The sequence below is a fragment of the Triturus cristatus genome, chromosome 1_2, assembly GCF_964204655.1.
Source record: "Triturus cristatus chromosome 1_2, aTriCri1.1, whole genome shotgun sequence".
Taxonomy (NCBI): Eukaryota; Metazoa; Chordata; class Amphibia; order Caudata; family Salamandridae; genus Triturus; species Triturus cristatus.
In genome coordinates, this window is record NC_140580.1 from 487,023,281 (window position 1) to 487,044,584 (window position 21,304).

The window sequence follows — 21,304 nt, forward strand, 5'->3', positions numbered from 1 at the left end:
CCTATTTTCGGTGACATGCACACCATTTATTTATTTATATTTCGGCAAGTTCACTATTTTATAAAGTTACAGCGCTATGTCCCTACTACAAGTTCATCGATAATTGTTATTCTGCTGTGTTTTTAATTGTGAATCCTCTGCGCTGATTCGCACAGTTTTACATTCTTAATTCACTTCAAAGCACTTTGACAACGGTGACAACTTTATTTATTTTAGTTTATTATTTTCTAACAATTGACAACGGTGACAACTTTATTTATTTTAGTTAATTATTTTCTAACAATTGACAACGGTGATTACTTTCTGTTATTTTAGTTTATTACGGCTAAAGTTACGGTGCAAAACTAACAGTAAAATCTGCACTGTTAATGTTGAATGTTAATGATCACCTTATGCTTTTGCAGTGGTTTGATCAATCACCTAATATTTATTGGCAACCTCTGCGATTTTCATGTGGTGTATTTTCTAAGTTATGCGTGAGTGCAGATGTGTAGTAACACTGGCTTTGTTTAATATCTTAGTACCATGATGTTCGCGCTTGGTTTAATTGGTTAGCGTGGGCATTTGCATTTAACTGGTCACAATGTTTTTATTTGTTTTATTTTGGGGTGCCGGTTACTCTTTAAAGTCTGTCATTTATTTTGTCTAGGTGTGCGTTTCAGGAAGTCATGTATCCTGTGAGCGCTGGGGAGTCATGTACCCCTTAAAGTGGTTTGCCTAGATGTGTGTTCGGGGGTCAAATACCCTTTTTAAAGTGTATCATGTGTTGTCTAGGTGTGCGTTCAGGGTGTCATGTATCCCGTGAGCGCTGGGGAGTCATGTACCCCTTTTAAAGTGATTTTACCTAGGCGTTGGTTTCGGGGGTCAAATACCCTTTTAAAGTGTTTTATGTGTTGTCTAGGCGTGCGTTTCCAGGAGTCAGATATCCTGTGAGCGCTGGGGAGTCATGTACCCCTTAAAGTGTGTTGCCTAGGCATTGGTTTCGAAGGTTAAATACCCTTTTAAAGTGTGTTATGTGTTGTCTAGGCGTGCGTTTCTAGGAGTTAGGTATCCTGTGAGCGCTGGGGAGTCATGTACCCCTTAAAGTGTGTGTGGCCTAGGCGTGCGTTTCGGGGAGTCGCATACCCTGTGCGCTGGGGGTTTAGTACCCTTTTAAAGTTTAAACCATAAAGTTGTGTTATGCCTTAGCATATGTTTAAATAGTCAGTTACCTTACGTGTTTTGAGGAGTCTTATTCTCCATGCCGAGTGTGTTTAGTTTTGAATGATACATTCCTGTCCTTGTTAATCTGAGGGGCGCCATTCCTTTCAGTTTCAGTTACTTGTTATCGCTTTTTGTGCTGGTCTGGCCAACTGGCATGACTTGTGATATTTTGGGTATTTTTGGTTTGGATAAGGGATGGTGGTTAGGTGATGTCTTGTGTGTCAGCTTGAACTGTTGAATGGTAGTGTCATGTGATGTTTTACATTTGGTTATTGTCGGATGAGTTGTCATGTGAGGTTTCTGCATCGATGTGTTGGATTGTATGACATGTATGGTTTTCATTGTTTCGTTAGGTGGTGTGATACAATTAATCATACCGTTTTAAATTATTAACCGCGGTTTTAGTTCCTATATTGTGCTGTATTGCTATTTGAAAATGTTATGTATACTTATTCATATATTCTTGTTATTGCTTATGTGAAATCCTGACCTTGTCATCTTCAGGGCTTACTGTGTTATTTTCTCTTGTATTCTTTTATTTTTATTGTTTAAAGGAGGGGGATGTGTTGCATTCTGGTCTTCTCCTTCTCCCTGCTACTCAGCCTGTGTGTGTGATGTCATCGGAATGTTCGTGGATGCATGGTTTGAAGTGTGGTCAGTTTGAGTGAGATGGGCTGAGCAGCTGGATGCTGCTCCCGGTGGGGCCTTCTTTACCATCCTACTTACAATGAATAAACCTACTTAACTACACCTATGGCTCCTGGATTACATCACCTGCCAGAGTACTTTCTTCAATGTAACACTTTCGGCTTGGTTTAGTGAACAACCAGCTGCATCAGCAACCCCTACAGCTTGACTTGCCCTCTCAGATGGCTCTGCCACCTCAGCTGGGTTTTCGTTCTCGAGAGGGGCTGTTTCTTCCAAGGGTGCTGGAACTCTATGGGTATGGGAGGCGTATATCCAGTTCGGGAGTCCTCCACACTTCACTGCTGTATTCGTGATCAATATGACTTGGAAGGGTCCGCGCCAGCGAGCATCCAGACAACTCTTCCTCACGTGTTTGCGCACCAGTACCCAATCTCCTGGGCACAAGTCGTGGCACAGGTCACTTACAGCTGGAACCGTTGCTGTCTGCACCTGCTGAGACACAGAACGGACCACGTCAGCCAGGCCTTTACAATAGGCCAGTATCATATCATCCGTGATATTAATCAAAGCAGTAGCAGGTATTGCTGGCAAACGCATCGCCCTCCCCATAAGGATTTCGTGGGGTGATAATCCAGTCCTCCTATCAGGAACACTACGGAGACTCATGAGAACCAAAGGTAACACATCTGGCCACTTCAGGGATGTCGAAGAACCCACTTTTGCCATTCGGGCCTTCAGAGTCCCATTAGCTTGCTCCACAATCCCAGAAGCCTCTGTTCGGTAACTACAATGCAATCTTTGATCTACATTCAAGGCAGCACAAAGCATCTTCATAATTTCACTGTGGAAGTGCGTTCCCCTATCTGATTCAAAAGAGGTCGGGAAACCGTACCTTGGGATTAGTTCCCTCAACAGTAACTTGGCGACAGTGAGTGTGTCACACCTACGTGTCGGGTAAGCCTCCACCCACCTGGAAAAGACACATACTATTACTAATATGTACCTCAACCCATTACACTTCGGCATCTCAATAAAATCCAGCTGCATCCTATTAAAGGGACCCCCTGACCTACCTATGTGACTCAACGTTACAGCGGTCCTCTTTCCTACATTCATCTGTTGACATGTGACACACCTTTGGCACACAGCTTCAGCCACTGTCCGAAACTTCGGATTGTACCACGTCTGACGAAACACTCGCATCATTGCGTCCCTGCCAAGATGCACAGCACCATGTATCAACCTCGCCATGGGGTTCAGCAAACATTCCGGTAACACCGCTCGCCCATCATTCGAAACCCATACATCTACATCTCCCCTCTCACATCCAGCTCTTATCCAGCCGTCCCGCTCCTGATTGGAGACTCCATCTTGCAACTGTTTCAGTTCTTCCCATGAGTCTGCCATAGCTAACATCACATCATAATCTGTTATCTCTTCGCTTTCCACAACATAGCTCTCGGTAAAATTACATCCCTGCTCTGCACAAAATCGAGCAACTTCATCTGCGTAATTATTACCCAATGACACAAAATCATTTCCTTTAGTGTGTGCAGAACATTTGACAACAGCAATTTCATCTGGGCCTTGCAATGCCTCCAACAATTGTCGTACATGGTCCCCATTTCTGATAGGTGAACCAGAAGATATCATGAACCCTCTCTGGGACCATAGCTGCCCGAGATCATGAACCACACCAAACCCATATTGGCTATCCGTGCAAATCGTTACACGGATCTTATCAGCGGCCAAACAGGCACGAGTCAAAGCAATAAGCTCAGCCACCTGCGCGGAGTATACTCCTTCTAGACAAGCGGCTTCAACCACCCCTGTGATGGTGCACACAGCAAACGCTGCTCTCAATTGACCAACTCTGTCTCTTAAACATGAACCGTCCACAAAGAAAATCTCATCTGAAACTGGGAGCGGTTCATCGACAATGTCAGGTCTCGGTTTGGTGCATAGTTCAGTCACATCGAGACAATCATGGTCCTCACAATCTTCATCTACATCTACATTGGGAATAGGCAACAGTGTAGCAGGATTTAAAACAGAACACCTCTTCAGCGTCACATTATCTGCAGCAAGGATAACTTGTTCATAACGAGTCAACCTATTATTCGTGAGGTGCTGGGTTTTAGTCCTAGTCATCAACAATTCAACAGAATGTGGCACATGAACAGTAAGCGGATGACCCATCACAATGCTCTCACATATTTCGATACTGACACCTGTTGCAGCAACGGATCTGAGACATCCGGGCAACGCAGATGCTACTGGATCTAAAGTAGCTGAAAAATAGGCAACTGGTCTACGGACACCTCCGTGACTCTGACTCAACACTGCTAATGCGCATCCTTCCTTTTCGCATCAGAATAAAGCAAATGCCTTGTTATAATCTGGCATTCCCAAAGCTGGTGCACTGCATAAAGCTTCTCTCAATCTCAAGAACGACTTTAAGCAGTCCCATGGTACCGGATCATTCACATCCTTTCACGTCAGCCGCTGTAAGGGCTTCGCTTCAAAGGAAAAGTTCGGGATCCACTGGCGGCAATAGCCCACCATTCCCAGAAACATTCTGACTTCCCTCTGAGTCGAGGGAACTGGCATTCTCAGAATCGCATCAATGCGATCTGGTGACACCTTCCTCTTGCCTTTCTCAATTCGGTGCCCCAAATACTGTACCTCGCTCAAAAAGTATTGCAGCTTGTTTGGAGACACCTTGTGACCATTCTCTCCTAGGTAGTTCAACAGAGCAACAGTATCAATTCTGCAGGCGTCTTCCGTCTCGGACGCAATGAGCAGGTCGTCAATGTATTGCACCAAAACAGAGTTCTGTGGCAACACAAGACCTTCAAGATTTTTCTTCAAGATCTGATTAAAGATAGATGGGCTCTCTGTATACCCCTGGGGGATACGACACCACGTTAACACGCGATTTTCCAGCCAAAATGCAAAAAGAAATCGGCTTTCTTCATGTAGGGGAATCGAGAAAAAAGCTTGACACAAGTCAATCACTGTAAACCATTCAGCTTCACATGGGATCTGAAATAGGATCACAGATGGATTCGGTACCACTGGACAACATGGAACAACTGTTTCGTTTATTTTTCGCAAATCTTGCACAATCCTAAATTTCCCGCTCGGTTTCTGTAGTCCCATGATAGGCGAATTACATGGGCTACCCATAATCTCCATTAGTATTCCCTGCCTGATCATAGACTCAATCACAGGTTTAATCCCTGCAATAGTTTCAGGAGATAACTTATACTGGGGTGTCCTCGGAAACTCTACGTTTGGTTTAATCTGGATTTTCACGGGGTCTTCTCCCTTGACTAAACCGATCTCCTCTCCACTAAGGTCCCATACGTCAATAGACACTGAGTCCCTCAGGTCAAGTGGAAGCTCCTCCACCGTCAATTCTGGGTACATTTCCACACACACACGCTGATTTGCAACCTTAAAGGTCGCATCATCATTTCTCGTTTCTACCTCCACTCCTTTCGGGGTACAGTAAATCGTGCAGTTGAGCTTGCACAATAAATCTCTTCCTAACAAACAAACCGGACTAGAATTGCACACTACGAACTGATGTCGGTCACTGAAATTTCCTATCCTGATCGGAATTGGCTCCGTCAGTGGACTAATCAGTTTCTTATTGGCTACACCAACAACCTGGATGCTTTGTCCGGAAAGAGCCAACCCCGGGACCGCTGCCGACCTTATAGTCGATCTGGTAGCCCCCGTATCAACCAAAAAGGTTGTAGGGTGACCGTCAAGGTCTGCTTCTACAAAGGGTCCTTTCTGATCTACCTCTAGAATGGCTCTAAGGATACAATCCTTATCTCCTTTCGATGCCAACAGACTAATTTCGTTTTCCTCGCTCACTTCAAACATTGGCATTTGCAAATAAGTTCGAGCTCCCTGCTATACATTCTGTATTCTGGGTGGCTGGGGAACCTGCACCTGCGGAACACCAGTCCCCCCTTTTACCATTCTAGGTCTAGTTACTGTCTGTATCGCTTCCGTCCCAGGGACCTGAACTATCTCCCCTTCCGACTGTATCTGATTCCATGAGTTCAGGGGACACTCGCGTCTCCAATGTCCGACCTGGTGACACTGATGACATGCTGTAGTCTTTTTCAATGTCGCCACATCCATGCCTGTTCTAGGGTCTATTGGCCTTGGCCTTCCCTGCCCCTGAACATTCTGATTTCCCGCCTGATAATTTCCATGTCTCCTCACCAACGCTCCCCCACTAGGCTGTCCCTGAGCGGTTTGCATCTGAACAAGCAGCAAATTATCTTTCAACTTCTTATGTTTTGATTCGATCTCATCTGTGCAATATCGGGCGTACCGCAAAATCTCATCGACGGGCTTGTTCTGCCAACAAATCAGATGCTGCTGTATCATGAGACTAACCTCTGGTTTCAATCCCAACACAAACTTTGAGACGAACTGTCCCATATCCTTAGTCTCCAAGACGTCTAGACCACTATATTGCTTAAAAGCCTGTAAAAGTCTCTGGTAGAATTCATGCACCGTCTCCTTAGGTTCCTGCACTGTCCTGTCTATTTTCACCCAATCAATATCTTGGGGTGAAACTTTCTCCTTTAACCAGGCGATCACTCGATCATACATCCTCATTACCGCTGGTGACGGGCCATTTGTGTATGCGTTTCTCTCAGGCTCGTAAGTCGGCCAATCAACGGCAATTTTGCATGCTGCCCACAAATCTCCCGGAACTACAATATCAAATAAGGTATTCAGGTCAATCCACACTACCTTTGAGATCTTTACAAAGCAATCAACCTGCTTGTACCACTCTGCGGGCTTCTCCCTAAGCCGGGGGAAATCATTCATAAACGCCGCCAAATCACCCCTGCTCCAGGGTACATGCACATATCCTCCATTCTGCACTTCGCTCAAAGGGAAGTTTCCTATCTTTACCTGCCCTCCACCCGGAGGTGGGGTCCCTCCTATCATTCCCCTAGAGCTTTTCTTCCTGGACCATTTTTCTTCCCATTTATCGAGGGTCATCCATATTCGCATGGCTAAGATCAACTCTCTGCTATGGGCCCTCAATCCGACGACCCTTTTCTCCTCTAATTCCTGGTCACTATACTGCAACCTATGGTTTCCTTGCAAAGTTTTAGTTTTAGATAAATCTACCTCATATCGCCTAGCCAATTCTGACAATTTCTCATGTGCAACTCGTGCTTTTTGAGTCACATCCTTCGCTACAAAGAGTAATTCATCTGGTCCATAGGTTACCACTCTCTCAAGGGGTAAGCTTCCACATATTATCTCGTCCACTTCTGCCTTTAACCTTACTACATCTATCATCCCAGCCCCTAGGGCTCCTCTCAACACCTCTCGACATACCACCCTTCCTCTACCGTCCTCCTAACATTCCTGGTCCTGCGACCTCCTTTCTTCTGATATATCCCTTGGAGCGGATCGATCTCCGAAAATGACCTGCGCTCTCTCTGCTATCCTTACTCTGGGATCTTGTCCTCTCAAGGGTGGTACCCATGATCGTAAATCTGATTCCGACTCTCTCAGAGACCTCAATCTCTCTGTTCTCTGTTCTCATTGTCCCCTAGAGGAATCTGACATGGCTGGCAATGGTGTATTCCACTCTATAGGGTTCGGAGTCCAGGCCATTGCACCCGCTGGGCCACTTTCCGCGACCTCTCTCCTAACCCCCTTGGCTGTCTGTTCTGGGTTTTCGCCCTCCTCTGTATCTGGGTGGTAAATCGAAACAATGGGTTCAATGGTAACCGGTACCTTGAAAGCATCCGGTAACCTCACATCTCTCTCGACCTTTACACTTGCCTCGGACGGGCTCCTGGTACCCTCTGTTCCTATCGAGAGTCTTCCTTCTACTCTCATCTCTGGGTGGACTGTTACTCCTCTGGTGTCTTCTATCTGAATCAATGTCCCTTCTGGGACCTCTGGGTTATACGGAGGTGGTCTCTCTGACAACATTCTTTCCAATAAGTCATCATCCACCTCACTCTCATCCTCTTCTTCTGATTTTACATTCTTTACCCCCTCCGATGTGATCAGTACGGGGTACAGTCTATCTCCTTCTATCGCCTGCACTCTCCACCTTTTCTCCGCTGCGTCCCATCTGGCATCCTGGTAAGCCCTGATCGACTTTTTCACCCTCTCCTGATTCCTTCCTCTATCCCTATCATGCGCTGCTCTAATCCATGCATGTAGTGCTTCGAACTGTGTTGGCCTTGGCATAGGTCGTAACCCTGCCATCACAGATTTCAACTGGTACAACACTGCTAGCCTGAACGAGCCATACCTCGGGAATGCTAATTCCCCTTTACCTTGTGTCATTTTATGCCAATTCTCAAGCCAAATTATCGTATGCAATCCCACATTCTTTGCCATATATTGTGCTGCGGTATCCTCAGGAGGAGCCTCTTCTCCCTCCCGAGTAACCACATGCTTGTCACCCCTACACATTTCTCGAAAAACCTTAAAACACTTCATGATTATCAAAATTCGATTCCACGCACTGTTTTACCTCTTACCCTCCAATAACAGCGCGACTAACACCAACCGGCCTATCACAGCGCGGCACTCTCTGACGTCACCTTCCTTCGTTCGCAGCAGTTCCCTGTCTTTACGCTTACATCTCACGCCTTCATTCGTCCCATTCATACACTGAAATAACCATTTATCCCAAACAAGTTACTTCTCTGGCTGTCCGTCCACAGCCTCTCGAAATTGTTGACCTCGGTTGGCAACTGTCTGTCTCCGTCCGACCAGACAGATCGCCTCTGATAGGTTACAAGTACTCAACTTCACATACAGCAACCCACGACCAGCGTCGAGTTGTCATGCACTCATACATTCGCTCCCCCTATCTCGGTCCAGGTGATCGATGGTACCTATCGATTTCCTTTGGGTGGTCAACAAAATCTACCACGGGTGTCTTCTACACCACAATTCCCGGGCTGCGCGCGCTCACAGCCTGATCTCACAATCACTCAACATTCGCTCCAACTCCGCAAGACATCACACAACAAATCAACACCGCAATCTACAGCGTCTCATCCTATTCATACTCACTCCAAGGACTGCTGCTTCCTGCCGCACTGCTATTCGCCGTCAGTGTTCACCGTCTGCCGTCGTCTGCTGCTCACCATCTGACGATTCACCATCTGCAGATAAAGGCACCTCAATACAAGGCACAACAGGTAAATGGGCACTAACACAAATGCTACTCTACGAAGAATCCGCATACGACTAAATATAAACAAAAGTACAAATTCTAGAAGCATGAGGTAGATCACTACCAAGCCAATGTCGATATTAGGAATCATTAAACCCAAACATCTCTGTCCCTACTCTATGCTAGATGGCATCCCTACTCAGCGTTCCCTTGAGACCCAAAGAATCTTGAAAAGGTGTCAGAAGTGAAACTCCCTAAGAAGTCTTCACTCAGTGAGAGCTCGATCTAAAGTATTCCTTCTATCTCCTCGCCCACCTCTTCTCTCTGCTCTGGGCTACTCTGTTCTCTTCTCTGGTGTAGTCTACCCTGGGCTGCCCTACTCTCAACTGCTCAACCCTCGGGGTGCTGTCCCTAATACGAAACCCCAAAACATAGAACACGCCCTCTGGCACACCTCCTCGATCAGGTCTTCTTCCAGTACTTTTCCGTCCCGTGCTGTCCATCTTCCATCGTCCATTAGCTTGGCCTTGAGTCCCAGACACCGTCGGCCCGAGGAGTTGTGATTGGCACAGTCCAATGCACTCCCATGTCTGGCTTTCTCCATAATTCAACTCTTAGACAAAGACCTTTTCTACTAACGAACCAACTGTCCTTGCACCTGCGGTGAGATCATGGGATGGAGAAATACTTTGCATCCTTTAACTTTTACAATTTACTGCGGCCTAAAACTTCTAACGAAATGAATCATTGCGGCCTACCGCATTCAGCTAACATAAGAAAATACCAGGCCTCTTCCCTAACGATATATGTGCATTCAGGCCTCTACCGGGTTAAACACACTATTAAATCACATCCTAAGCCTTAGTACTTTTACTTTCACATACATGAATAACGACATACATGAGTTACTTCAACCAGGTTACACGTTAGCCTAATACATTGCATTAAACAGGAACTAATCATTATGCATTTCACCGAATATATTCACAATGTAGTTTCACATTTCTAACACTTCTATATTACGCTATAACTGATACATTTACTTAATACATTGTGCACGATACATCTAAATATGCATTGATTAAGTGCGGGTGCCGACTAACGGTGAATATAATGCACCCCTACGATTTTCAAACCTTTAGGCGCTACATCACCCTTACACTCTTCTATGCACCTTATAGATTTTGCTGATATCATAAATTTGATTCCCTAGAGGCTTTTATGTAGTGATGATTTTAACCTAGACATGGTTTCTAGAACAATAAGTTTCAAACTTTGTGCATAGAATTATATGCTTTGAAAAATCAGCATGACATTCCATTAAATTGACTGGATCTCAGGAAGAGGCTCTATTTTGCACTGTTGAATTAGTCACCTAAAGATCACAAAGGGATAGTCTAGACTAACTGAGGTTATTCCTTCCTGATTCCTGTCCCGACAAACAGTTTGCTTGGTAAGCTGTACAGAAATTGCGCTATTACCACTCATTTGACAGCACTTTAGTTCAAGCGTTGTAGCACTCGATTTTCCTTTTTCATATGATTATAATAGCTGTAATAACTTGGAGAGTTGCATTTATAATTAATTTTATAGCAAGTGGATATTGACATAACATGAATTTTAGAATTGAGATTGTGTACTTTTTCTATTGCCACAAACTTTAGTCATTATTACATAGATAAATGTGGGCCAAAGATTACGTACAGACTCTGCCATAGGACATGGAGGACTATGGTAGGTTCTTGTCTATGGTTGTGCTCTTGTTCTTTGATTTTGTGCCGCTGTGACAACGGACAATTATTTTATATAGAACCTTTTGCAGCGAAGGATACTAAACATAATATATTATACATTTACAATGACAATGCAATGTAATTTTCAATGCTGGTTTATGTGTAAATTTTATTGCCCATAGCCGTAATAAAATTTCAATCAAAATATCAAATTTATTTTTGAAACAGATGTAGTATATCATACTTAATTAAAATAGTGCAGGCGGCACAGTGCTCAAAGGTTCAGTGGTGTGCAACATTAACAAACCTACATATATACAGAAGGGATGTCACACAAGTTCCATATAACAGAAGAGTGTATATTCCCAAATTAGTGCTCTCAAAATGTAGACATATCGGACAATCCCTATTCACTACCTCGACGTTTCAATCCAATGTGTGGTCTACAAGGGTCTCTTCACTACATAAAGTATCCACCTGGCACAACACCTCATTGCACTGTGCATCATTCTGAACTGCTACTTCCCAAGGCTTTACCTGGGTCAGGCTCCTTGCATCTCCTTTTGACGGCAGCCTCAACGACGCCGCCGAAACTCCACGGCGCAGCTTCACCGATCATCAGAAACAATGCATCACCTATGCTTCACCTAGCATCCTCAATACCGTACTTCATCTCGCAAGTCCCGGTGACAGGATCCTTGATATTGGCACAACAGGACCTTTCACCGCAGCCTCGTCGCATCTCAGAACCAACACATTGCCTCAGCTGTCCGAAGTATCGTCAATGCAGATCAACGCAACTCTATGCAACCAGGGTTTAAGTTAATTTTTTCAGTTGGCCTAACTGGGTCTCTGTAGCTGGCCCATGCACCATTACGGCCGGACAGAACTTGCGACTTTGTCCCAGTCCGGCGTGACCAGATATGGCAAATAGTGCTTTTTGCTTCTTGACGCTATTTTTCTTTAAAACTTTGAAATTTATTATCTCCATGTCTCGTAATTGTATTATTGTCATGTTGGTCTTGTTTTATTTATTAAAATAATTCATAGTTATTTTTCTAACTTAGTGTTAAATCTTTTTGTCTGGTGTTTTCACTGTTTTACACTTTGAAGTGTTGCAAACATATTCATAAACACAAGATGAAAAGGAGCATATAGTTATAATATATCCAATTGTAAAATACAGTCAGTATCGTGAGTCCATCAAATCCAAATATATTAAACAGGGAGTCTTGGTACATCTGTTTCCAATTTCACTTTATTGCAGTTACATAACATGCGTACATCAGCCCAGCCAACACGTTTTGTCCAACAGGAATCCCTCTGGGTTGGGTAAATTCCTCAAAGGAACAGGCGTGTTTTTCCTTTTTTCCAATTCTACTGGGTGCTAAGTATCCCCATAGTCTCCTTATTTCCGCATTATAAAAGGTTAAATGCCTTCTTTTGTGATCTGCCGTGTTCCTTGTTGGGTTTCACTCAGAACAAGCGATTTGTGTCAGGCTGATTCATCTATGTTGAACCCCTGGGCTTTAGTCAATGCATGGAGCACACAATTGATGCATTGGTGTGTCGCAGACATCGGCCATGCGGTGTCCGAGAATCATGCAGTAGCAGCAATGCAGTGGAGCTGCTTCTGCAAAGTTGGGACTGCATTGTACGTAATGGTTGTTGCTTTGTGCAGTTGGCGAACAGTGTCCACGGTTTCATTATAGACAACAGTGATTCATCAATTTTGCAGAGAAATGCACTGTTTCAAATTAATGCGTCAGGGTAGATGCATTGGTTGCTTGGATTGCAGCACCAAACACTCACTTCCAAGGGTAGATGACTGGATTTGGCACTCCTTGGTAGAGTTGGGCTCACAATAGAGGAGTCCAGGTGCTGGTAGCAAGATGCAGGTGAAGTCTTTGATACGCCTGAGAATTCAGAAAAAGGAAGCAAGCAAAAGAACCTTTAGAGATGCAGGATGTAGAGAGTCAAGTCCAGTCCTCTTACTCCCACCAACAAAAAGCGGCAGGCAGCAGGTCAACAAGGCAAAGTAAGCAGCAAAGGATCAGTCTCTCCTGGCAGCACAATAGCTCTTCTTCCTGGTAGAATGTCTTAAGTTAACGAAGTGTTTTGAGTATATGACATCAGTGGTCCAGTACTTATACCCATTTAAGCCTTTGAAGTAGGGATACTTCAAAGTAAAACTTTGTAGTGCACAAGACAGTATCCTTCCTTCCCTGGCTCCAGACTCACTACAAGGGGTATGAAACCCTTGGTGTGCAGACAGGTACAGTCCAATTCAGGTGCAAGTTTCAGCTCCTGCCTCTCACTCTAGCTCAGGAAAACCCATCACCCTGGTGATGGGCCTTCAGGATGTGAGTGGCACACCTCACCTCCCTTTTTGTGTGACTATCTAGAGGGAATGCACAAAGTCCAGCTGTTACCCAACCCAAATGTTTATTCCCGAGACCGGCAGAAGGCACAGAATGGTTAAAGTAAGAAAATGCAAAATTTCTAAAAGTGGCATTTACAGACCTGCAATTTAAAAAACAACTTCACTAAAAGATGTGTTTTTAAATTGTGAGTCCAGAGACACCAAAATAGCTTTTCCTATATTTTCCGAATTGAAAGTTACATTTTAGTGAAACAAATGTAAGAGTATTTCACTACTAGGGCATGTAAAACCTACATTTCCTGCCTTTTAAGTACACTGCAGTGTGTCCAGGGCCTACTTTAGCAGTTGCTTATGTGTGATAAAAGGTTTATGCCTAACAAGTAGGTGATCTCGTCAGGTCGAAATGGCAGAATAAAACTGCACACACAGGTTTTGTAGTGGCAAGCCTGAGACATGTTTGAAGGGCTACTCATGTGGGTGGCACAATCTATGCTGTAGGCCCACTAGTAGCCTTTGGTTTACAGGCCCTGGGCACATATAGTGCACTGTACTAGGGACGTAACAGTAAATCAAATATGCCAATGATGGAGAAACTCAATGCCATTACAATTTAGACAGACAGCACATGCACTTTAGCACTGGTAAGCAGTGAGAAGATGCTAAAGCCAGCAAAAATAAAGTTCAGCGCACACTCAAAACAGGAGGTCATAAAGCAAAAAGTCAGGGGAATCCACACCAATAGATGCCAGGTCTAACATATACCATATACCCAGGACCTGTAAATTAAATGCTGCTAGTTGGCCTGCAACACTTAGGGTGCCATTACTTAGGTAGCAGTTCCTCAGCCTGCCATTGCAGCATTAATGCAATTTTAAACTTCCAATTCAACTTGGCAATATAATCCCTTTGCCAGGCATTACACCTCCCTTTTATAACAAATGCCAAACCCTAAAGTAGGCCCTAGCTAGCTCATAGGGCAGGGTACATTGTAATAAAAAGGTTGGACATGTACCTTTACATTTTATATGTCCTTGAAGTGGAAAGTCCCATAATTTGATTTTCACTACTGTGAGGCTACCTGTCCCATAGAATAACTTTGGGTTACCTTATTACATTTAATGAATTCTTAAGTTTGACTGAGACCAGGTAGCCAGTTCATGTTTGGTTTTATGACATAGTAATAAAAAATCCTCTTTTATGGTAAAGTCGGACTTTTAATTACAAAATTGGTCTGTCACACCCTCTCTTCAGTTTCAATCCTGGACCTGTGGAAGTACTCTCAGAGGACTGCTTGCTGCGGTAACCTGCTGTGCACTCTGCAAGACTGCTTTGCTATACCTGGTAGGAATGCTTTTCTGCCTGGAGCCTGCCTTGGTCCCTCAGAGGCCAGCCCTGCTGTTGATCCCTGTGTCTTCCTCTGTACTCAGGAATGCCAGCGTGACTCCTTAAACCCACACCTGGACCCAGCCTGAGTGAGTCCTCAACTCCCAAATGGTGTTCCACCAGTCCTGATCCCTTGGTTGTGATGTGAACAGTGCCCAGATGGCCAAATCTCAAAACTGAGGACTTGCAAATAACTGCTCTGAGAACCAGGAGGAGACCGGCACAACCTGCTCATCTATTCACCGAGGTGCTTTGCCGGTGGGATTTACTTTTTGGCTTCTCCTGCTACTTTCTTCTCCGCAGAAGCAAATCCTCTTCAATGGTCCTTCACCAGAGGGGTATCCTGATTCCTGGACTGTCTCCGGCTACAGCCTTTGGCTCATCACACTGGCGTTTTTCTACTTTCATAAAAACATGCAACAATCTAACTTTAGCATTTGGTAGCCCAACCCCCAGACCAATTGGGTGGACTAGTCAGCAGCATGACAGAAGAAAGAGCTCCCAGGCACTGACTTCCGTGGCTGGCGCCAGGTAGTGGGCTCTTTGCCAATGTTGGATGGGCAATACACTGTTCTGTCAGCTCTGACATGTAGCAAAACACCCTAGCACACCACCAAAGGCACTAAAAAGGCTCTTTACACCAATCTGGGTTAGTATCAGCAACAGTGCCCGTTGAGGTCCCCTACGTTGTCCAGGGTTCCAGCAAAAGGCAATTGGAGCAGAGAGACATCCTGTAGTGCCGAACCTAGTGCTTTCAAACTCAGGAGACAGAGGATCTAGAAGTCAGTATTGTCATGCAAGCAGCAACTCGTGGTTCATATATGAAAATCATGTGGCCAGCAGCCCTGCCAGGTTCTCAGTCATGTAGGCCAGTCCCAGGTCGAGCAAGACCATCAGTCTTCATGTATTTCAACACCACCTGCAGAGCTCGCCAGGGCCTGGGGGTTGAGTAAGTCCCAGGGCTCCCCTAAGTACAGGTCTGCTGCCTTGACATGCCCTGTGTAGAACTGGACACTGATGTCTCCCCTAAGCACCGAGGCCTCTGACGAAGCAGCGATTGCCTTCTTCCTATGTACTGTGGCCTTCAACGGTGACCCTTTCTCTGTCAACATGAACAGCTCAATCCACTCCTGGATGCATTAGCAATCCCAGTAGCCACCTCCATGACTCCTCTTGGGCTGCATGCTAACCACGCACATGGAGCACTAACAGTGGCTAGAGAGGCAGATTCAGCATCTCACCATCCTCCTAGCAGTTAAGGAGGGTTCCAGATCACTGAGCATAGGAAGAGGAGCAGGTATGCAGTGGCTTCCCCTCCCGTAGTGTGGGGCACTTATCTCAGCTAGTGTCCCCGGTCAAAGACAGAGGTCCTGTGTCTGCATCATGGGTGGTGAAACTTTTGTGCACCCCCGGTGTCAGCTCTGGTCAAGGAGAGTGATCTATGGAGCGGCCCTCTTGCTCAGTTGCAAAAGCCATATTTCAGCCATTGAAGATTTGTACCCTTAATCTATACATTTGCTTCCACACAGTCAAGACACCAATAAACTCTCTTACCTTAGTAAACGTTAGGACTGTAAAAGTCCCCACTATGCCTATCCTTTTAATTCTGTGCCCCATTGGCCAAGATATCCAACATCACCCCAAAGTCCTTTTACATTCGTCCCATACAAACTTGTACTTCTGGCCAATATCACCAGGCTGCCTAACTGCCAGTTAGGAATGTAGCTCTTTGCAAGCTATTGATCTTAGTTTTCAAATTGATAAATGGATTCACCACAATCTACATCTCTTTAATACTGAGCTCATATGTTCCAACTTCTAGGTTGATCTCAGGTATCATTACATTTGTGGTCACATTCAAATCTCCAAATGAACCATCACGTTTTTGGTTCTTCTAATTTCAGCTCACCCCCTTCTAGACTCCCGTAAAGGAATAACTAAATTTACCAGAATAATCAAAACCTAATATGGCAATTCTCATATTTTAAATATGCATATATGAACTGGTTGCATTGTGATATTAATTTTCAACATTCACCACGCAATAATTCCAAAACTTTGCTGTTTTCTCACCGTAACTAATACAATCTTAAGCATTTCGTACCAAAGGGCTTTAGCTTCTACATAGTTCATATGCTTTTTCCCCACATTCTTCAACAATTTTCCCTACCAATGAGGTTTGCAAACAATAAAACATGGCAAAAGTAGTTTGTAAGTGAGAGATGTTTAGGTATATGCAAATAATAATCAAAGAAGTGGAGAAAGCTGGGGTACTAGTTATAATCAATACATCAGACTACTACAAAGAAGCAATAATATAACTTGCAGGTGAAACTACATATTTGACACTTTCCAATAATCCAACATCTAGATTACAAAACTAATTAGAGGAACTTAATAGAGAAGCAGTGAATAATAGCTGAATAAGTGAGAAGATTCAACAATATTTAATTTATCTATATACAATTATTACTGCCTTCTATCTAATTTGAAAAATTCATAAGCATCCAACTGAACACACAAGCATTGCAGATATTGAATTTCTCATTCAATTTCCTTTGCAAAAATTAAAAGTATAGAATATATCCTTCTAAAATAGGTGATACTTCAACCTGATAATACCTTTTGATAAGAGTTTGTATTTCACAATAAAGTATTACTATTTCAGAAATTAATATGTCTAGTATCTGTAGATGTTGTACACAGTAATAGGATCTAACGCGAGCCCAGTTGAATTCTGATATGTATAGGTATTGATTAAAAAAAATTACACTTATTTGGTAACCCTTTACTAAATGGCAAAATCAGTATTTGGGGCCTCGAACATTGGAAATCAATCTAGAATGTGGTAAGGATCACCAGATGAACTAACCATGTTAAATCACAATTTAAACTGAGTCAACAAAAGACTTACATTTTCATATCGTTAACATTTTCATATATACATTTTCTAATAGTATATGTTAAATATATGGAATAACAGTCCATCAGAAATACACATCAGTAAGATGGTAAAAGAAATTCATCATATTCCTCACAAGCTTCCATCCTAGAAATATAGTGCAGCTACTACTACACAGCTAAGTACTCGGATTACATGAATCTCCAATGGGAATAAGCAACTATTATGCAAAAATTAGGTCAAATTAATATAAGGAACACATTTTGCAAGGCATCCCATATAAAGAATTGGCTTTAAGCCAGAAAAAAATTGGTTAAAAAGAAAAAATAGGTTAAAAGCAAAATGAAAAGTAACATAGCTTCATTACAATCACCTTTAATATCAGTAGTTAAAAAGAAAATCATCATTAAAAATCAGCAGTGACTAATAAATAATGAAACACAACAGTATTCAATGAGAAGTTGATATTTGTAAAGAAAAAAGTTGAGATATTACCTTGATAGAGGTGAATCAAACAAACAATCAATCAATAAAATCTTTATTTAGAAGGCTTGGAAAGCATTCATGAAAGGTACATCAACCACCACAAGAGTACAATACAAACAAGATATACGTTTAGAATATTACCTTTGCTTTTTTTCAGTGAAATTCTAAGTTTTTTTAAATTCTATTTGCTAACTATAACGTCCTTGTAACCTTCATTTTTTAAGTGAATTTCAAAGGTTTATTAAATGCTAATTACTAACTATAACGTCCCTGTAACCTTTGTTTTTTTAGTAAATTTCTAAGGTTTTTTTTAACTAGCAGTCACATTTGCAGAGTGGTGTAAAAAGGGTGCTGTGCCTCCGACCAGCAGTCAGGAATTCTGCTACATAGGAATTACAGTAGGTACCAGGAGGGCTTCTTGGCCCCCAAGGTCCTACCGGAGCCAAGGGGACTTTATCCCCCAACTTGTGGTGTGCTGGTAGGCAGGTTTGCAGAGTGGTGGAGATAGGGGTAGTGACCTCTGACAACTTCTCAGCAATCCTGCTGTATGGGACTTACTGGAGGTAACAGGAGGGGTAGTTGGCTCCCAAGCACATCCTTGGGGGACAGCTACCACTCCTACTACCTCCAGTAAGTCTCATACAGCAGGATTACTGAGATCTGATAGCAGGCCACGTCCCCTTTCTCCACCACTCTCCAAACGCACCTCCTGATGCACTATTAGTAGGGGGATGAAGTCCCCTTGGCTACTGATGGTCCTTGGGGGCCAACTACCCCTTCTGTTACCTCCAGCAGGTCCCACACAGTGGGTTTGAGAGGTTTCGGTGGCCATTCCCTCTTTTCCTCCTCTCCTCCACTCTGCAAGCGCACCTCCTGGTGCAATACTATTTAGGGGTTTAAGTCCCCTTGGCTCTTGAGGGTCCCTGGGGGTCAATTAGCCCTCCTGTTACCTCCAGTAAGTCCCACACAGCTCGATTGCTGAGAGGTGGTTAGAGGCTATGTCCCCTTTCTCCACCACTCTGCAAATGTGCCTCCTGGTGCACTACTGCTTCAGGGATGAAGTCCACTTTAGGCCTGAGGCCCTCAGGAGACAAAGGTACCTCATACCCCACCAGCGGTGCGGCGAGGAGCTCATTTGCAGAGTGGTGGAGAATGGGGCATCACCTGCGACAGCCTCTCATCAATCCCACTGTGTGGGTCTTACTGGAGGTAACAGGTGTGCTAGCTAGCCACTAAGGACCCTCAGCAGCGAACAGAACTTCATCCCCCATTAAGAGCGCACCAGGAGGCACGTTTGCAGAGTACTAGAGAAAGGGGGGCCTCGGGCGAGTTGCTGGCTTTTGATTATTCTTGTAAGGCGGGGGGCTGCATTGCCCTCCTTCGCTTGACCCTTTTGGGCTCTGGGGACCCCATCCCCCGGGGCTAGGCCTTTATTAATTTATGATAATAAAAGGGACAGAGGGCCATGCGGCCCCCCTTCCCAGTCTGATTTTGGCCTTGGGGACCCCATTCACCGGAGCCCGGCCATTTATAATTTTTTAGGGAGGAGGGCCACGCAGCCTAACTCCCCAGGCCATTTTCGGCCCCATGGACTCCATCCCCTGGGGCATGGCCTCTCATTGGGGAACACGTGGAGCCTTATGTGGGAGTAGCATTGCTTTGTGCAGCCAGGGTGTTAACATGAGGCTCCCTTGGCGTAAAAAGCAAAGTGTGCTCCGCTTTGAGCAAGCAAGTGCAAAATGCTCTTGCTTGCTCAAAGCAGAGCACACTGTTTGCTATAGGATTGCAGGAGCAATGCTTCCATCATCCCATAGCAAACTACAATGTCCCGGGGGTGGGCACCCCGGTACAGTGCTGGAGCCGGCCCTGGTGGGGTGGGGATCCCCAGGGCCATTTACCCCTCCAGGAGGGGGGGCCGCGTAGCCCCCTCCCATTTTGAAAATAGCTCCAGGAAGGTGTGGTCTCTGGGGCAGCAGGAGGCACTTACCCCCATTTAAGTATAGTAACTCTGGGAAGGTGGCGGAACCCAGGGCCGTGTGGGGGGCTGGAGCCCCATGCATGTTATTTGAATATAGACCTGGGAATGTGGTGGTCCCCAGGGCAAGGGGGCCGTGTTGCCCCCACATTTCAGAAAATTAGTCCTAGGAAGGTCGCAGTCCCCTGGGCTGTATGGGAGGGCAGGAGCCCCCATGCATTATAATAAAATATAGCCCTGGGGCAGTGGTAGTCCTGAGTGCTGCGGGGGGCTGCAAGGCCCCCCATACTTTAAACAAATTGCCCCTGGAAGGTGGCCCCCACACTTCAAACAATTAGCCCCATGAGGTGGTGGTCACCAGGACTGTTGTGTGGTAAATATTTAAATTACCTGTACTATTTTTTATGCGGTAAAGTCTAGTAAGAATAACTCAGTCAAAATAAGAGGCAGAATCCGTGGTATTAGAGGTTCTGAAAAGGACTTTATTCCTTACAAAGGAATTATGGTTCGAACCAGGCAATCATATTCCATCACCACGAAGGTTCAGGAAGGGATCAGCAATACATTATTGACAAGTAACAATATATATATGAAAAGCATTGCATTAAGTCAGATGCAGGAGGCGTAACAGCTGATAATACAGATAAGAATACACATACGTAATGAAAATAGGCGTAATAATAGGCGTATACTAGAAACGTCATTTAAAATGATGTCACAAGTGGGTGGATCCATAAGAGAATCCTGCAGTGTCAGCAGAAATATTTGGCAGAGATGCGCGCGCAGCCGCATGACGTGTGATTGACGTGCAACTAGAGGGTGAAGGGAACTTGACATTTAGCCCTACATGTGGAGACAGAAGTCTGGGGTGTCAGGACAACCTAGTCCTAAATCATATCTAATATCTTGTGTTTAAGGAACTATATTATCTGGAAGGAAAGGTCTTCTCGGACAGATCCTATTCTATACTGACTGTTAGTGCGTGTACAAGCGTCTATGTGTCTACATGAAATGCGAGGGGGCAGGAATCTTCCATAGTAACAGAGGCTATGAATTACTTGCATAAAGACAGCGAGGCCGAGCCCTTTGCTCGGTAGCAGGAAGGATGTTTACCTAAGCTACTTAGACAGGAATGCATTGGATGAGGAACGGAGCAGATAACTTGAAGGTGAAATACAGTTTTTGGCAGGCAACAGGCCGCGTCAGGCACCGTTAGCCGCGCAGGGAGTAGGACAAAGTTCATGGATACGGATGCAGGTCCAGGCTGGAGCATTTCAGAGGCAGAAAAAGGAAAAGGCTTGATGGCAGAATTCAGGGCCTACTCGCCTGAACTGTAAAACGTGAAAAGTGGACCATATAAAGTCGGTGGCCAATCATACTTAGGAATGGAATATTC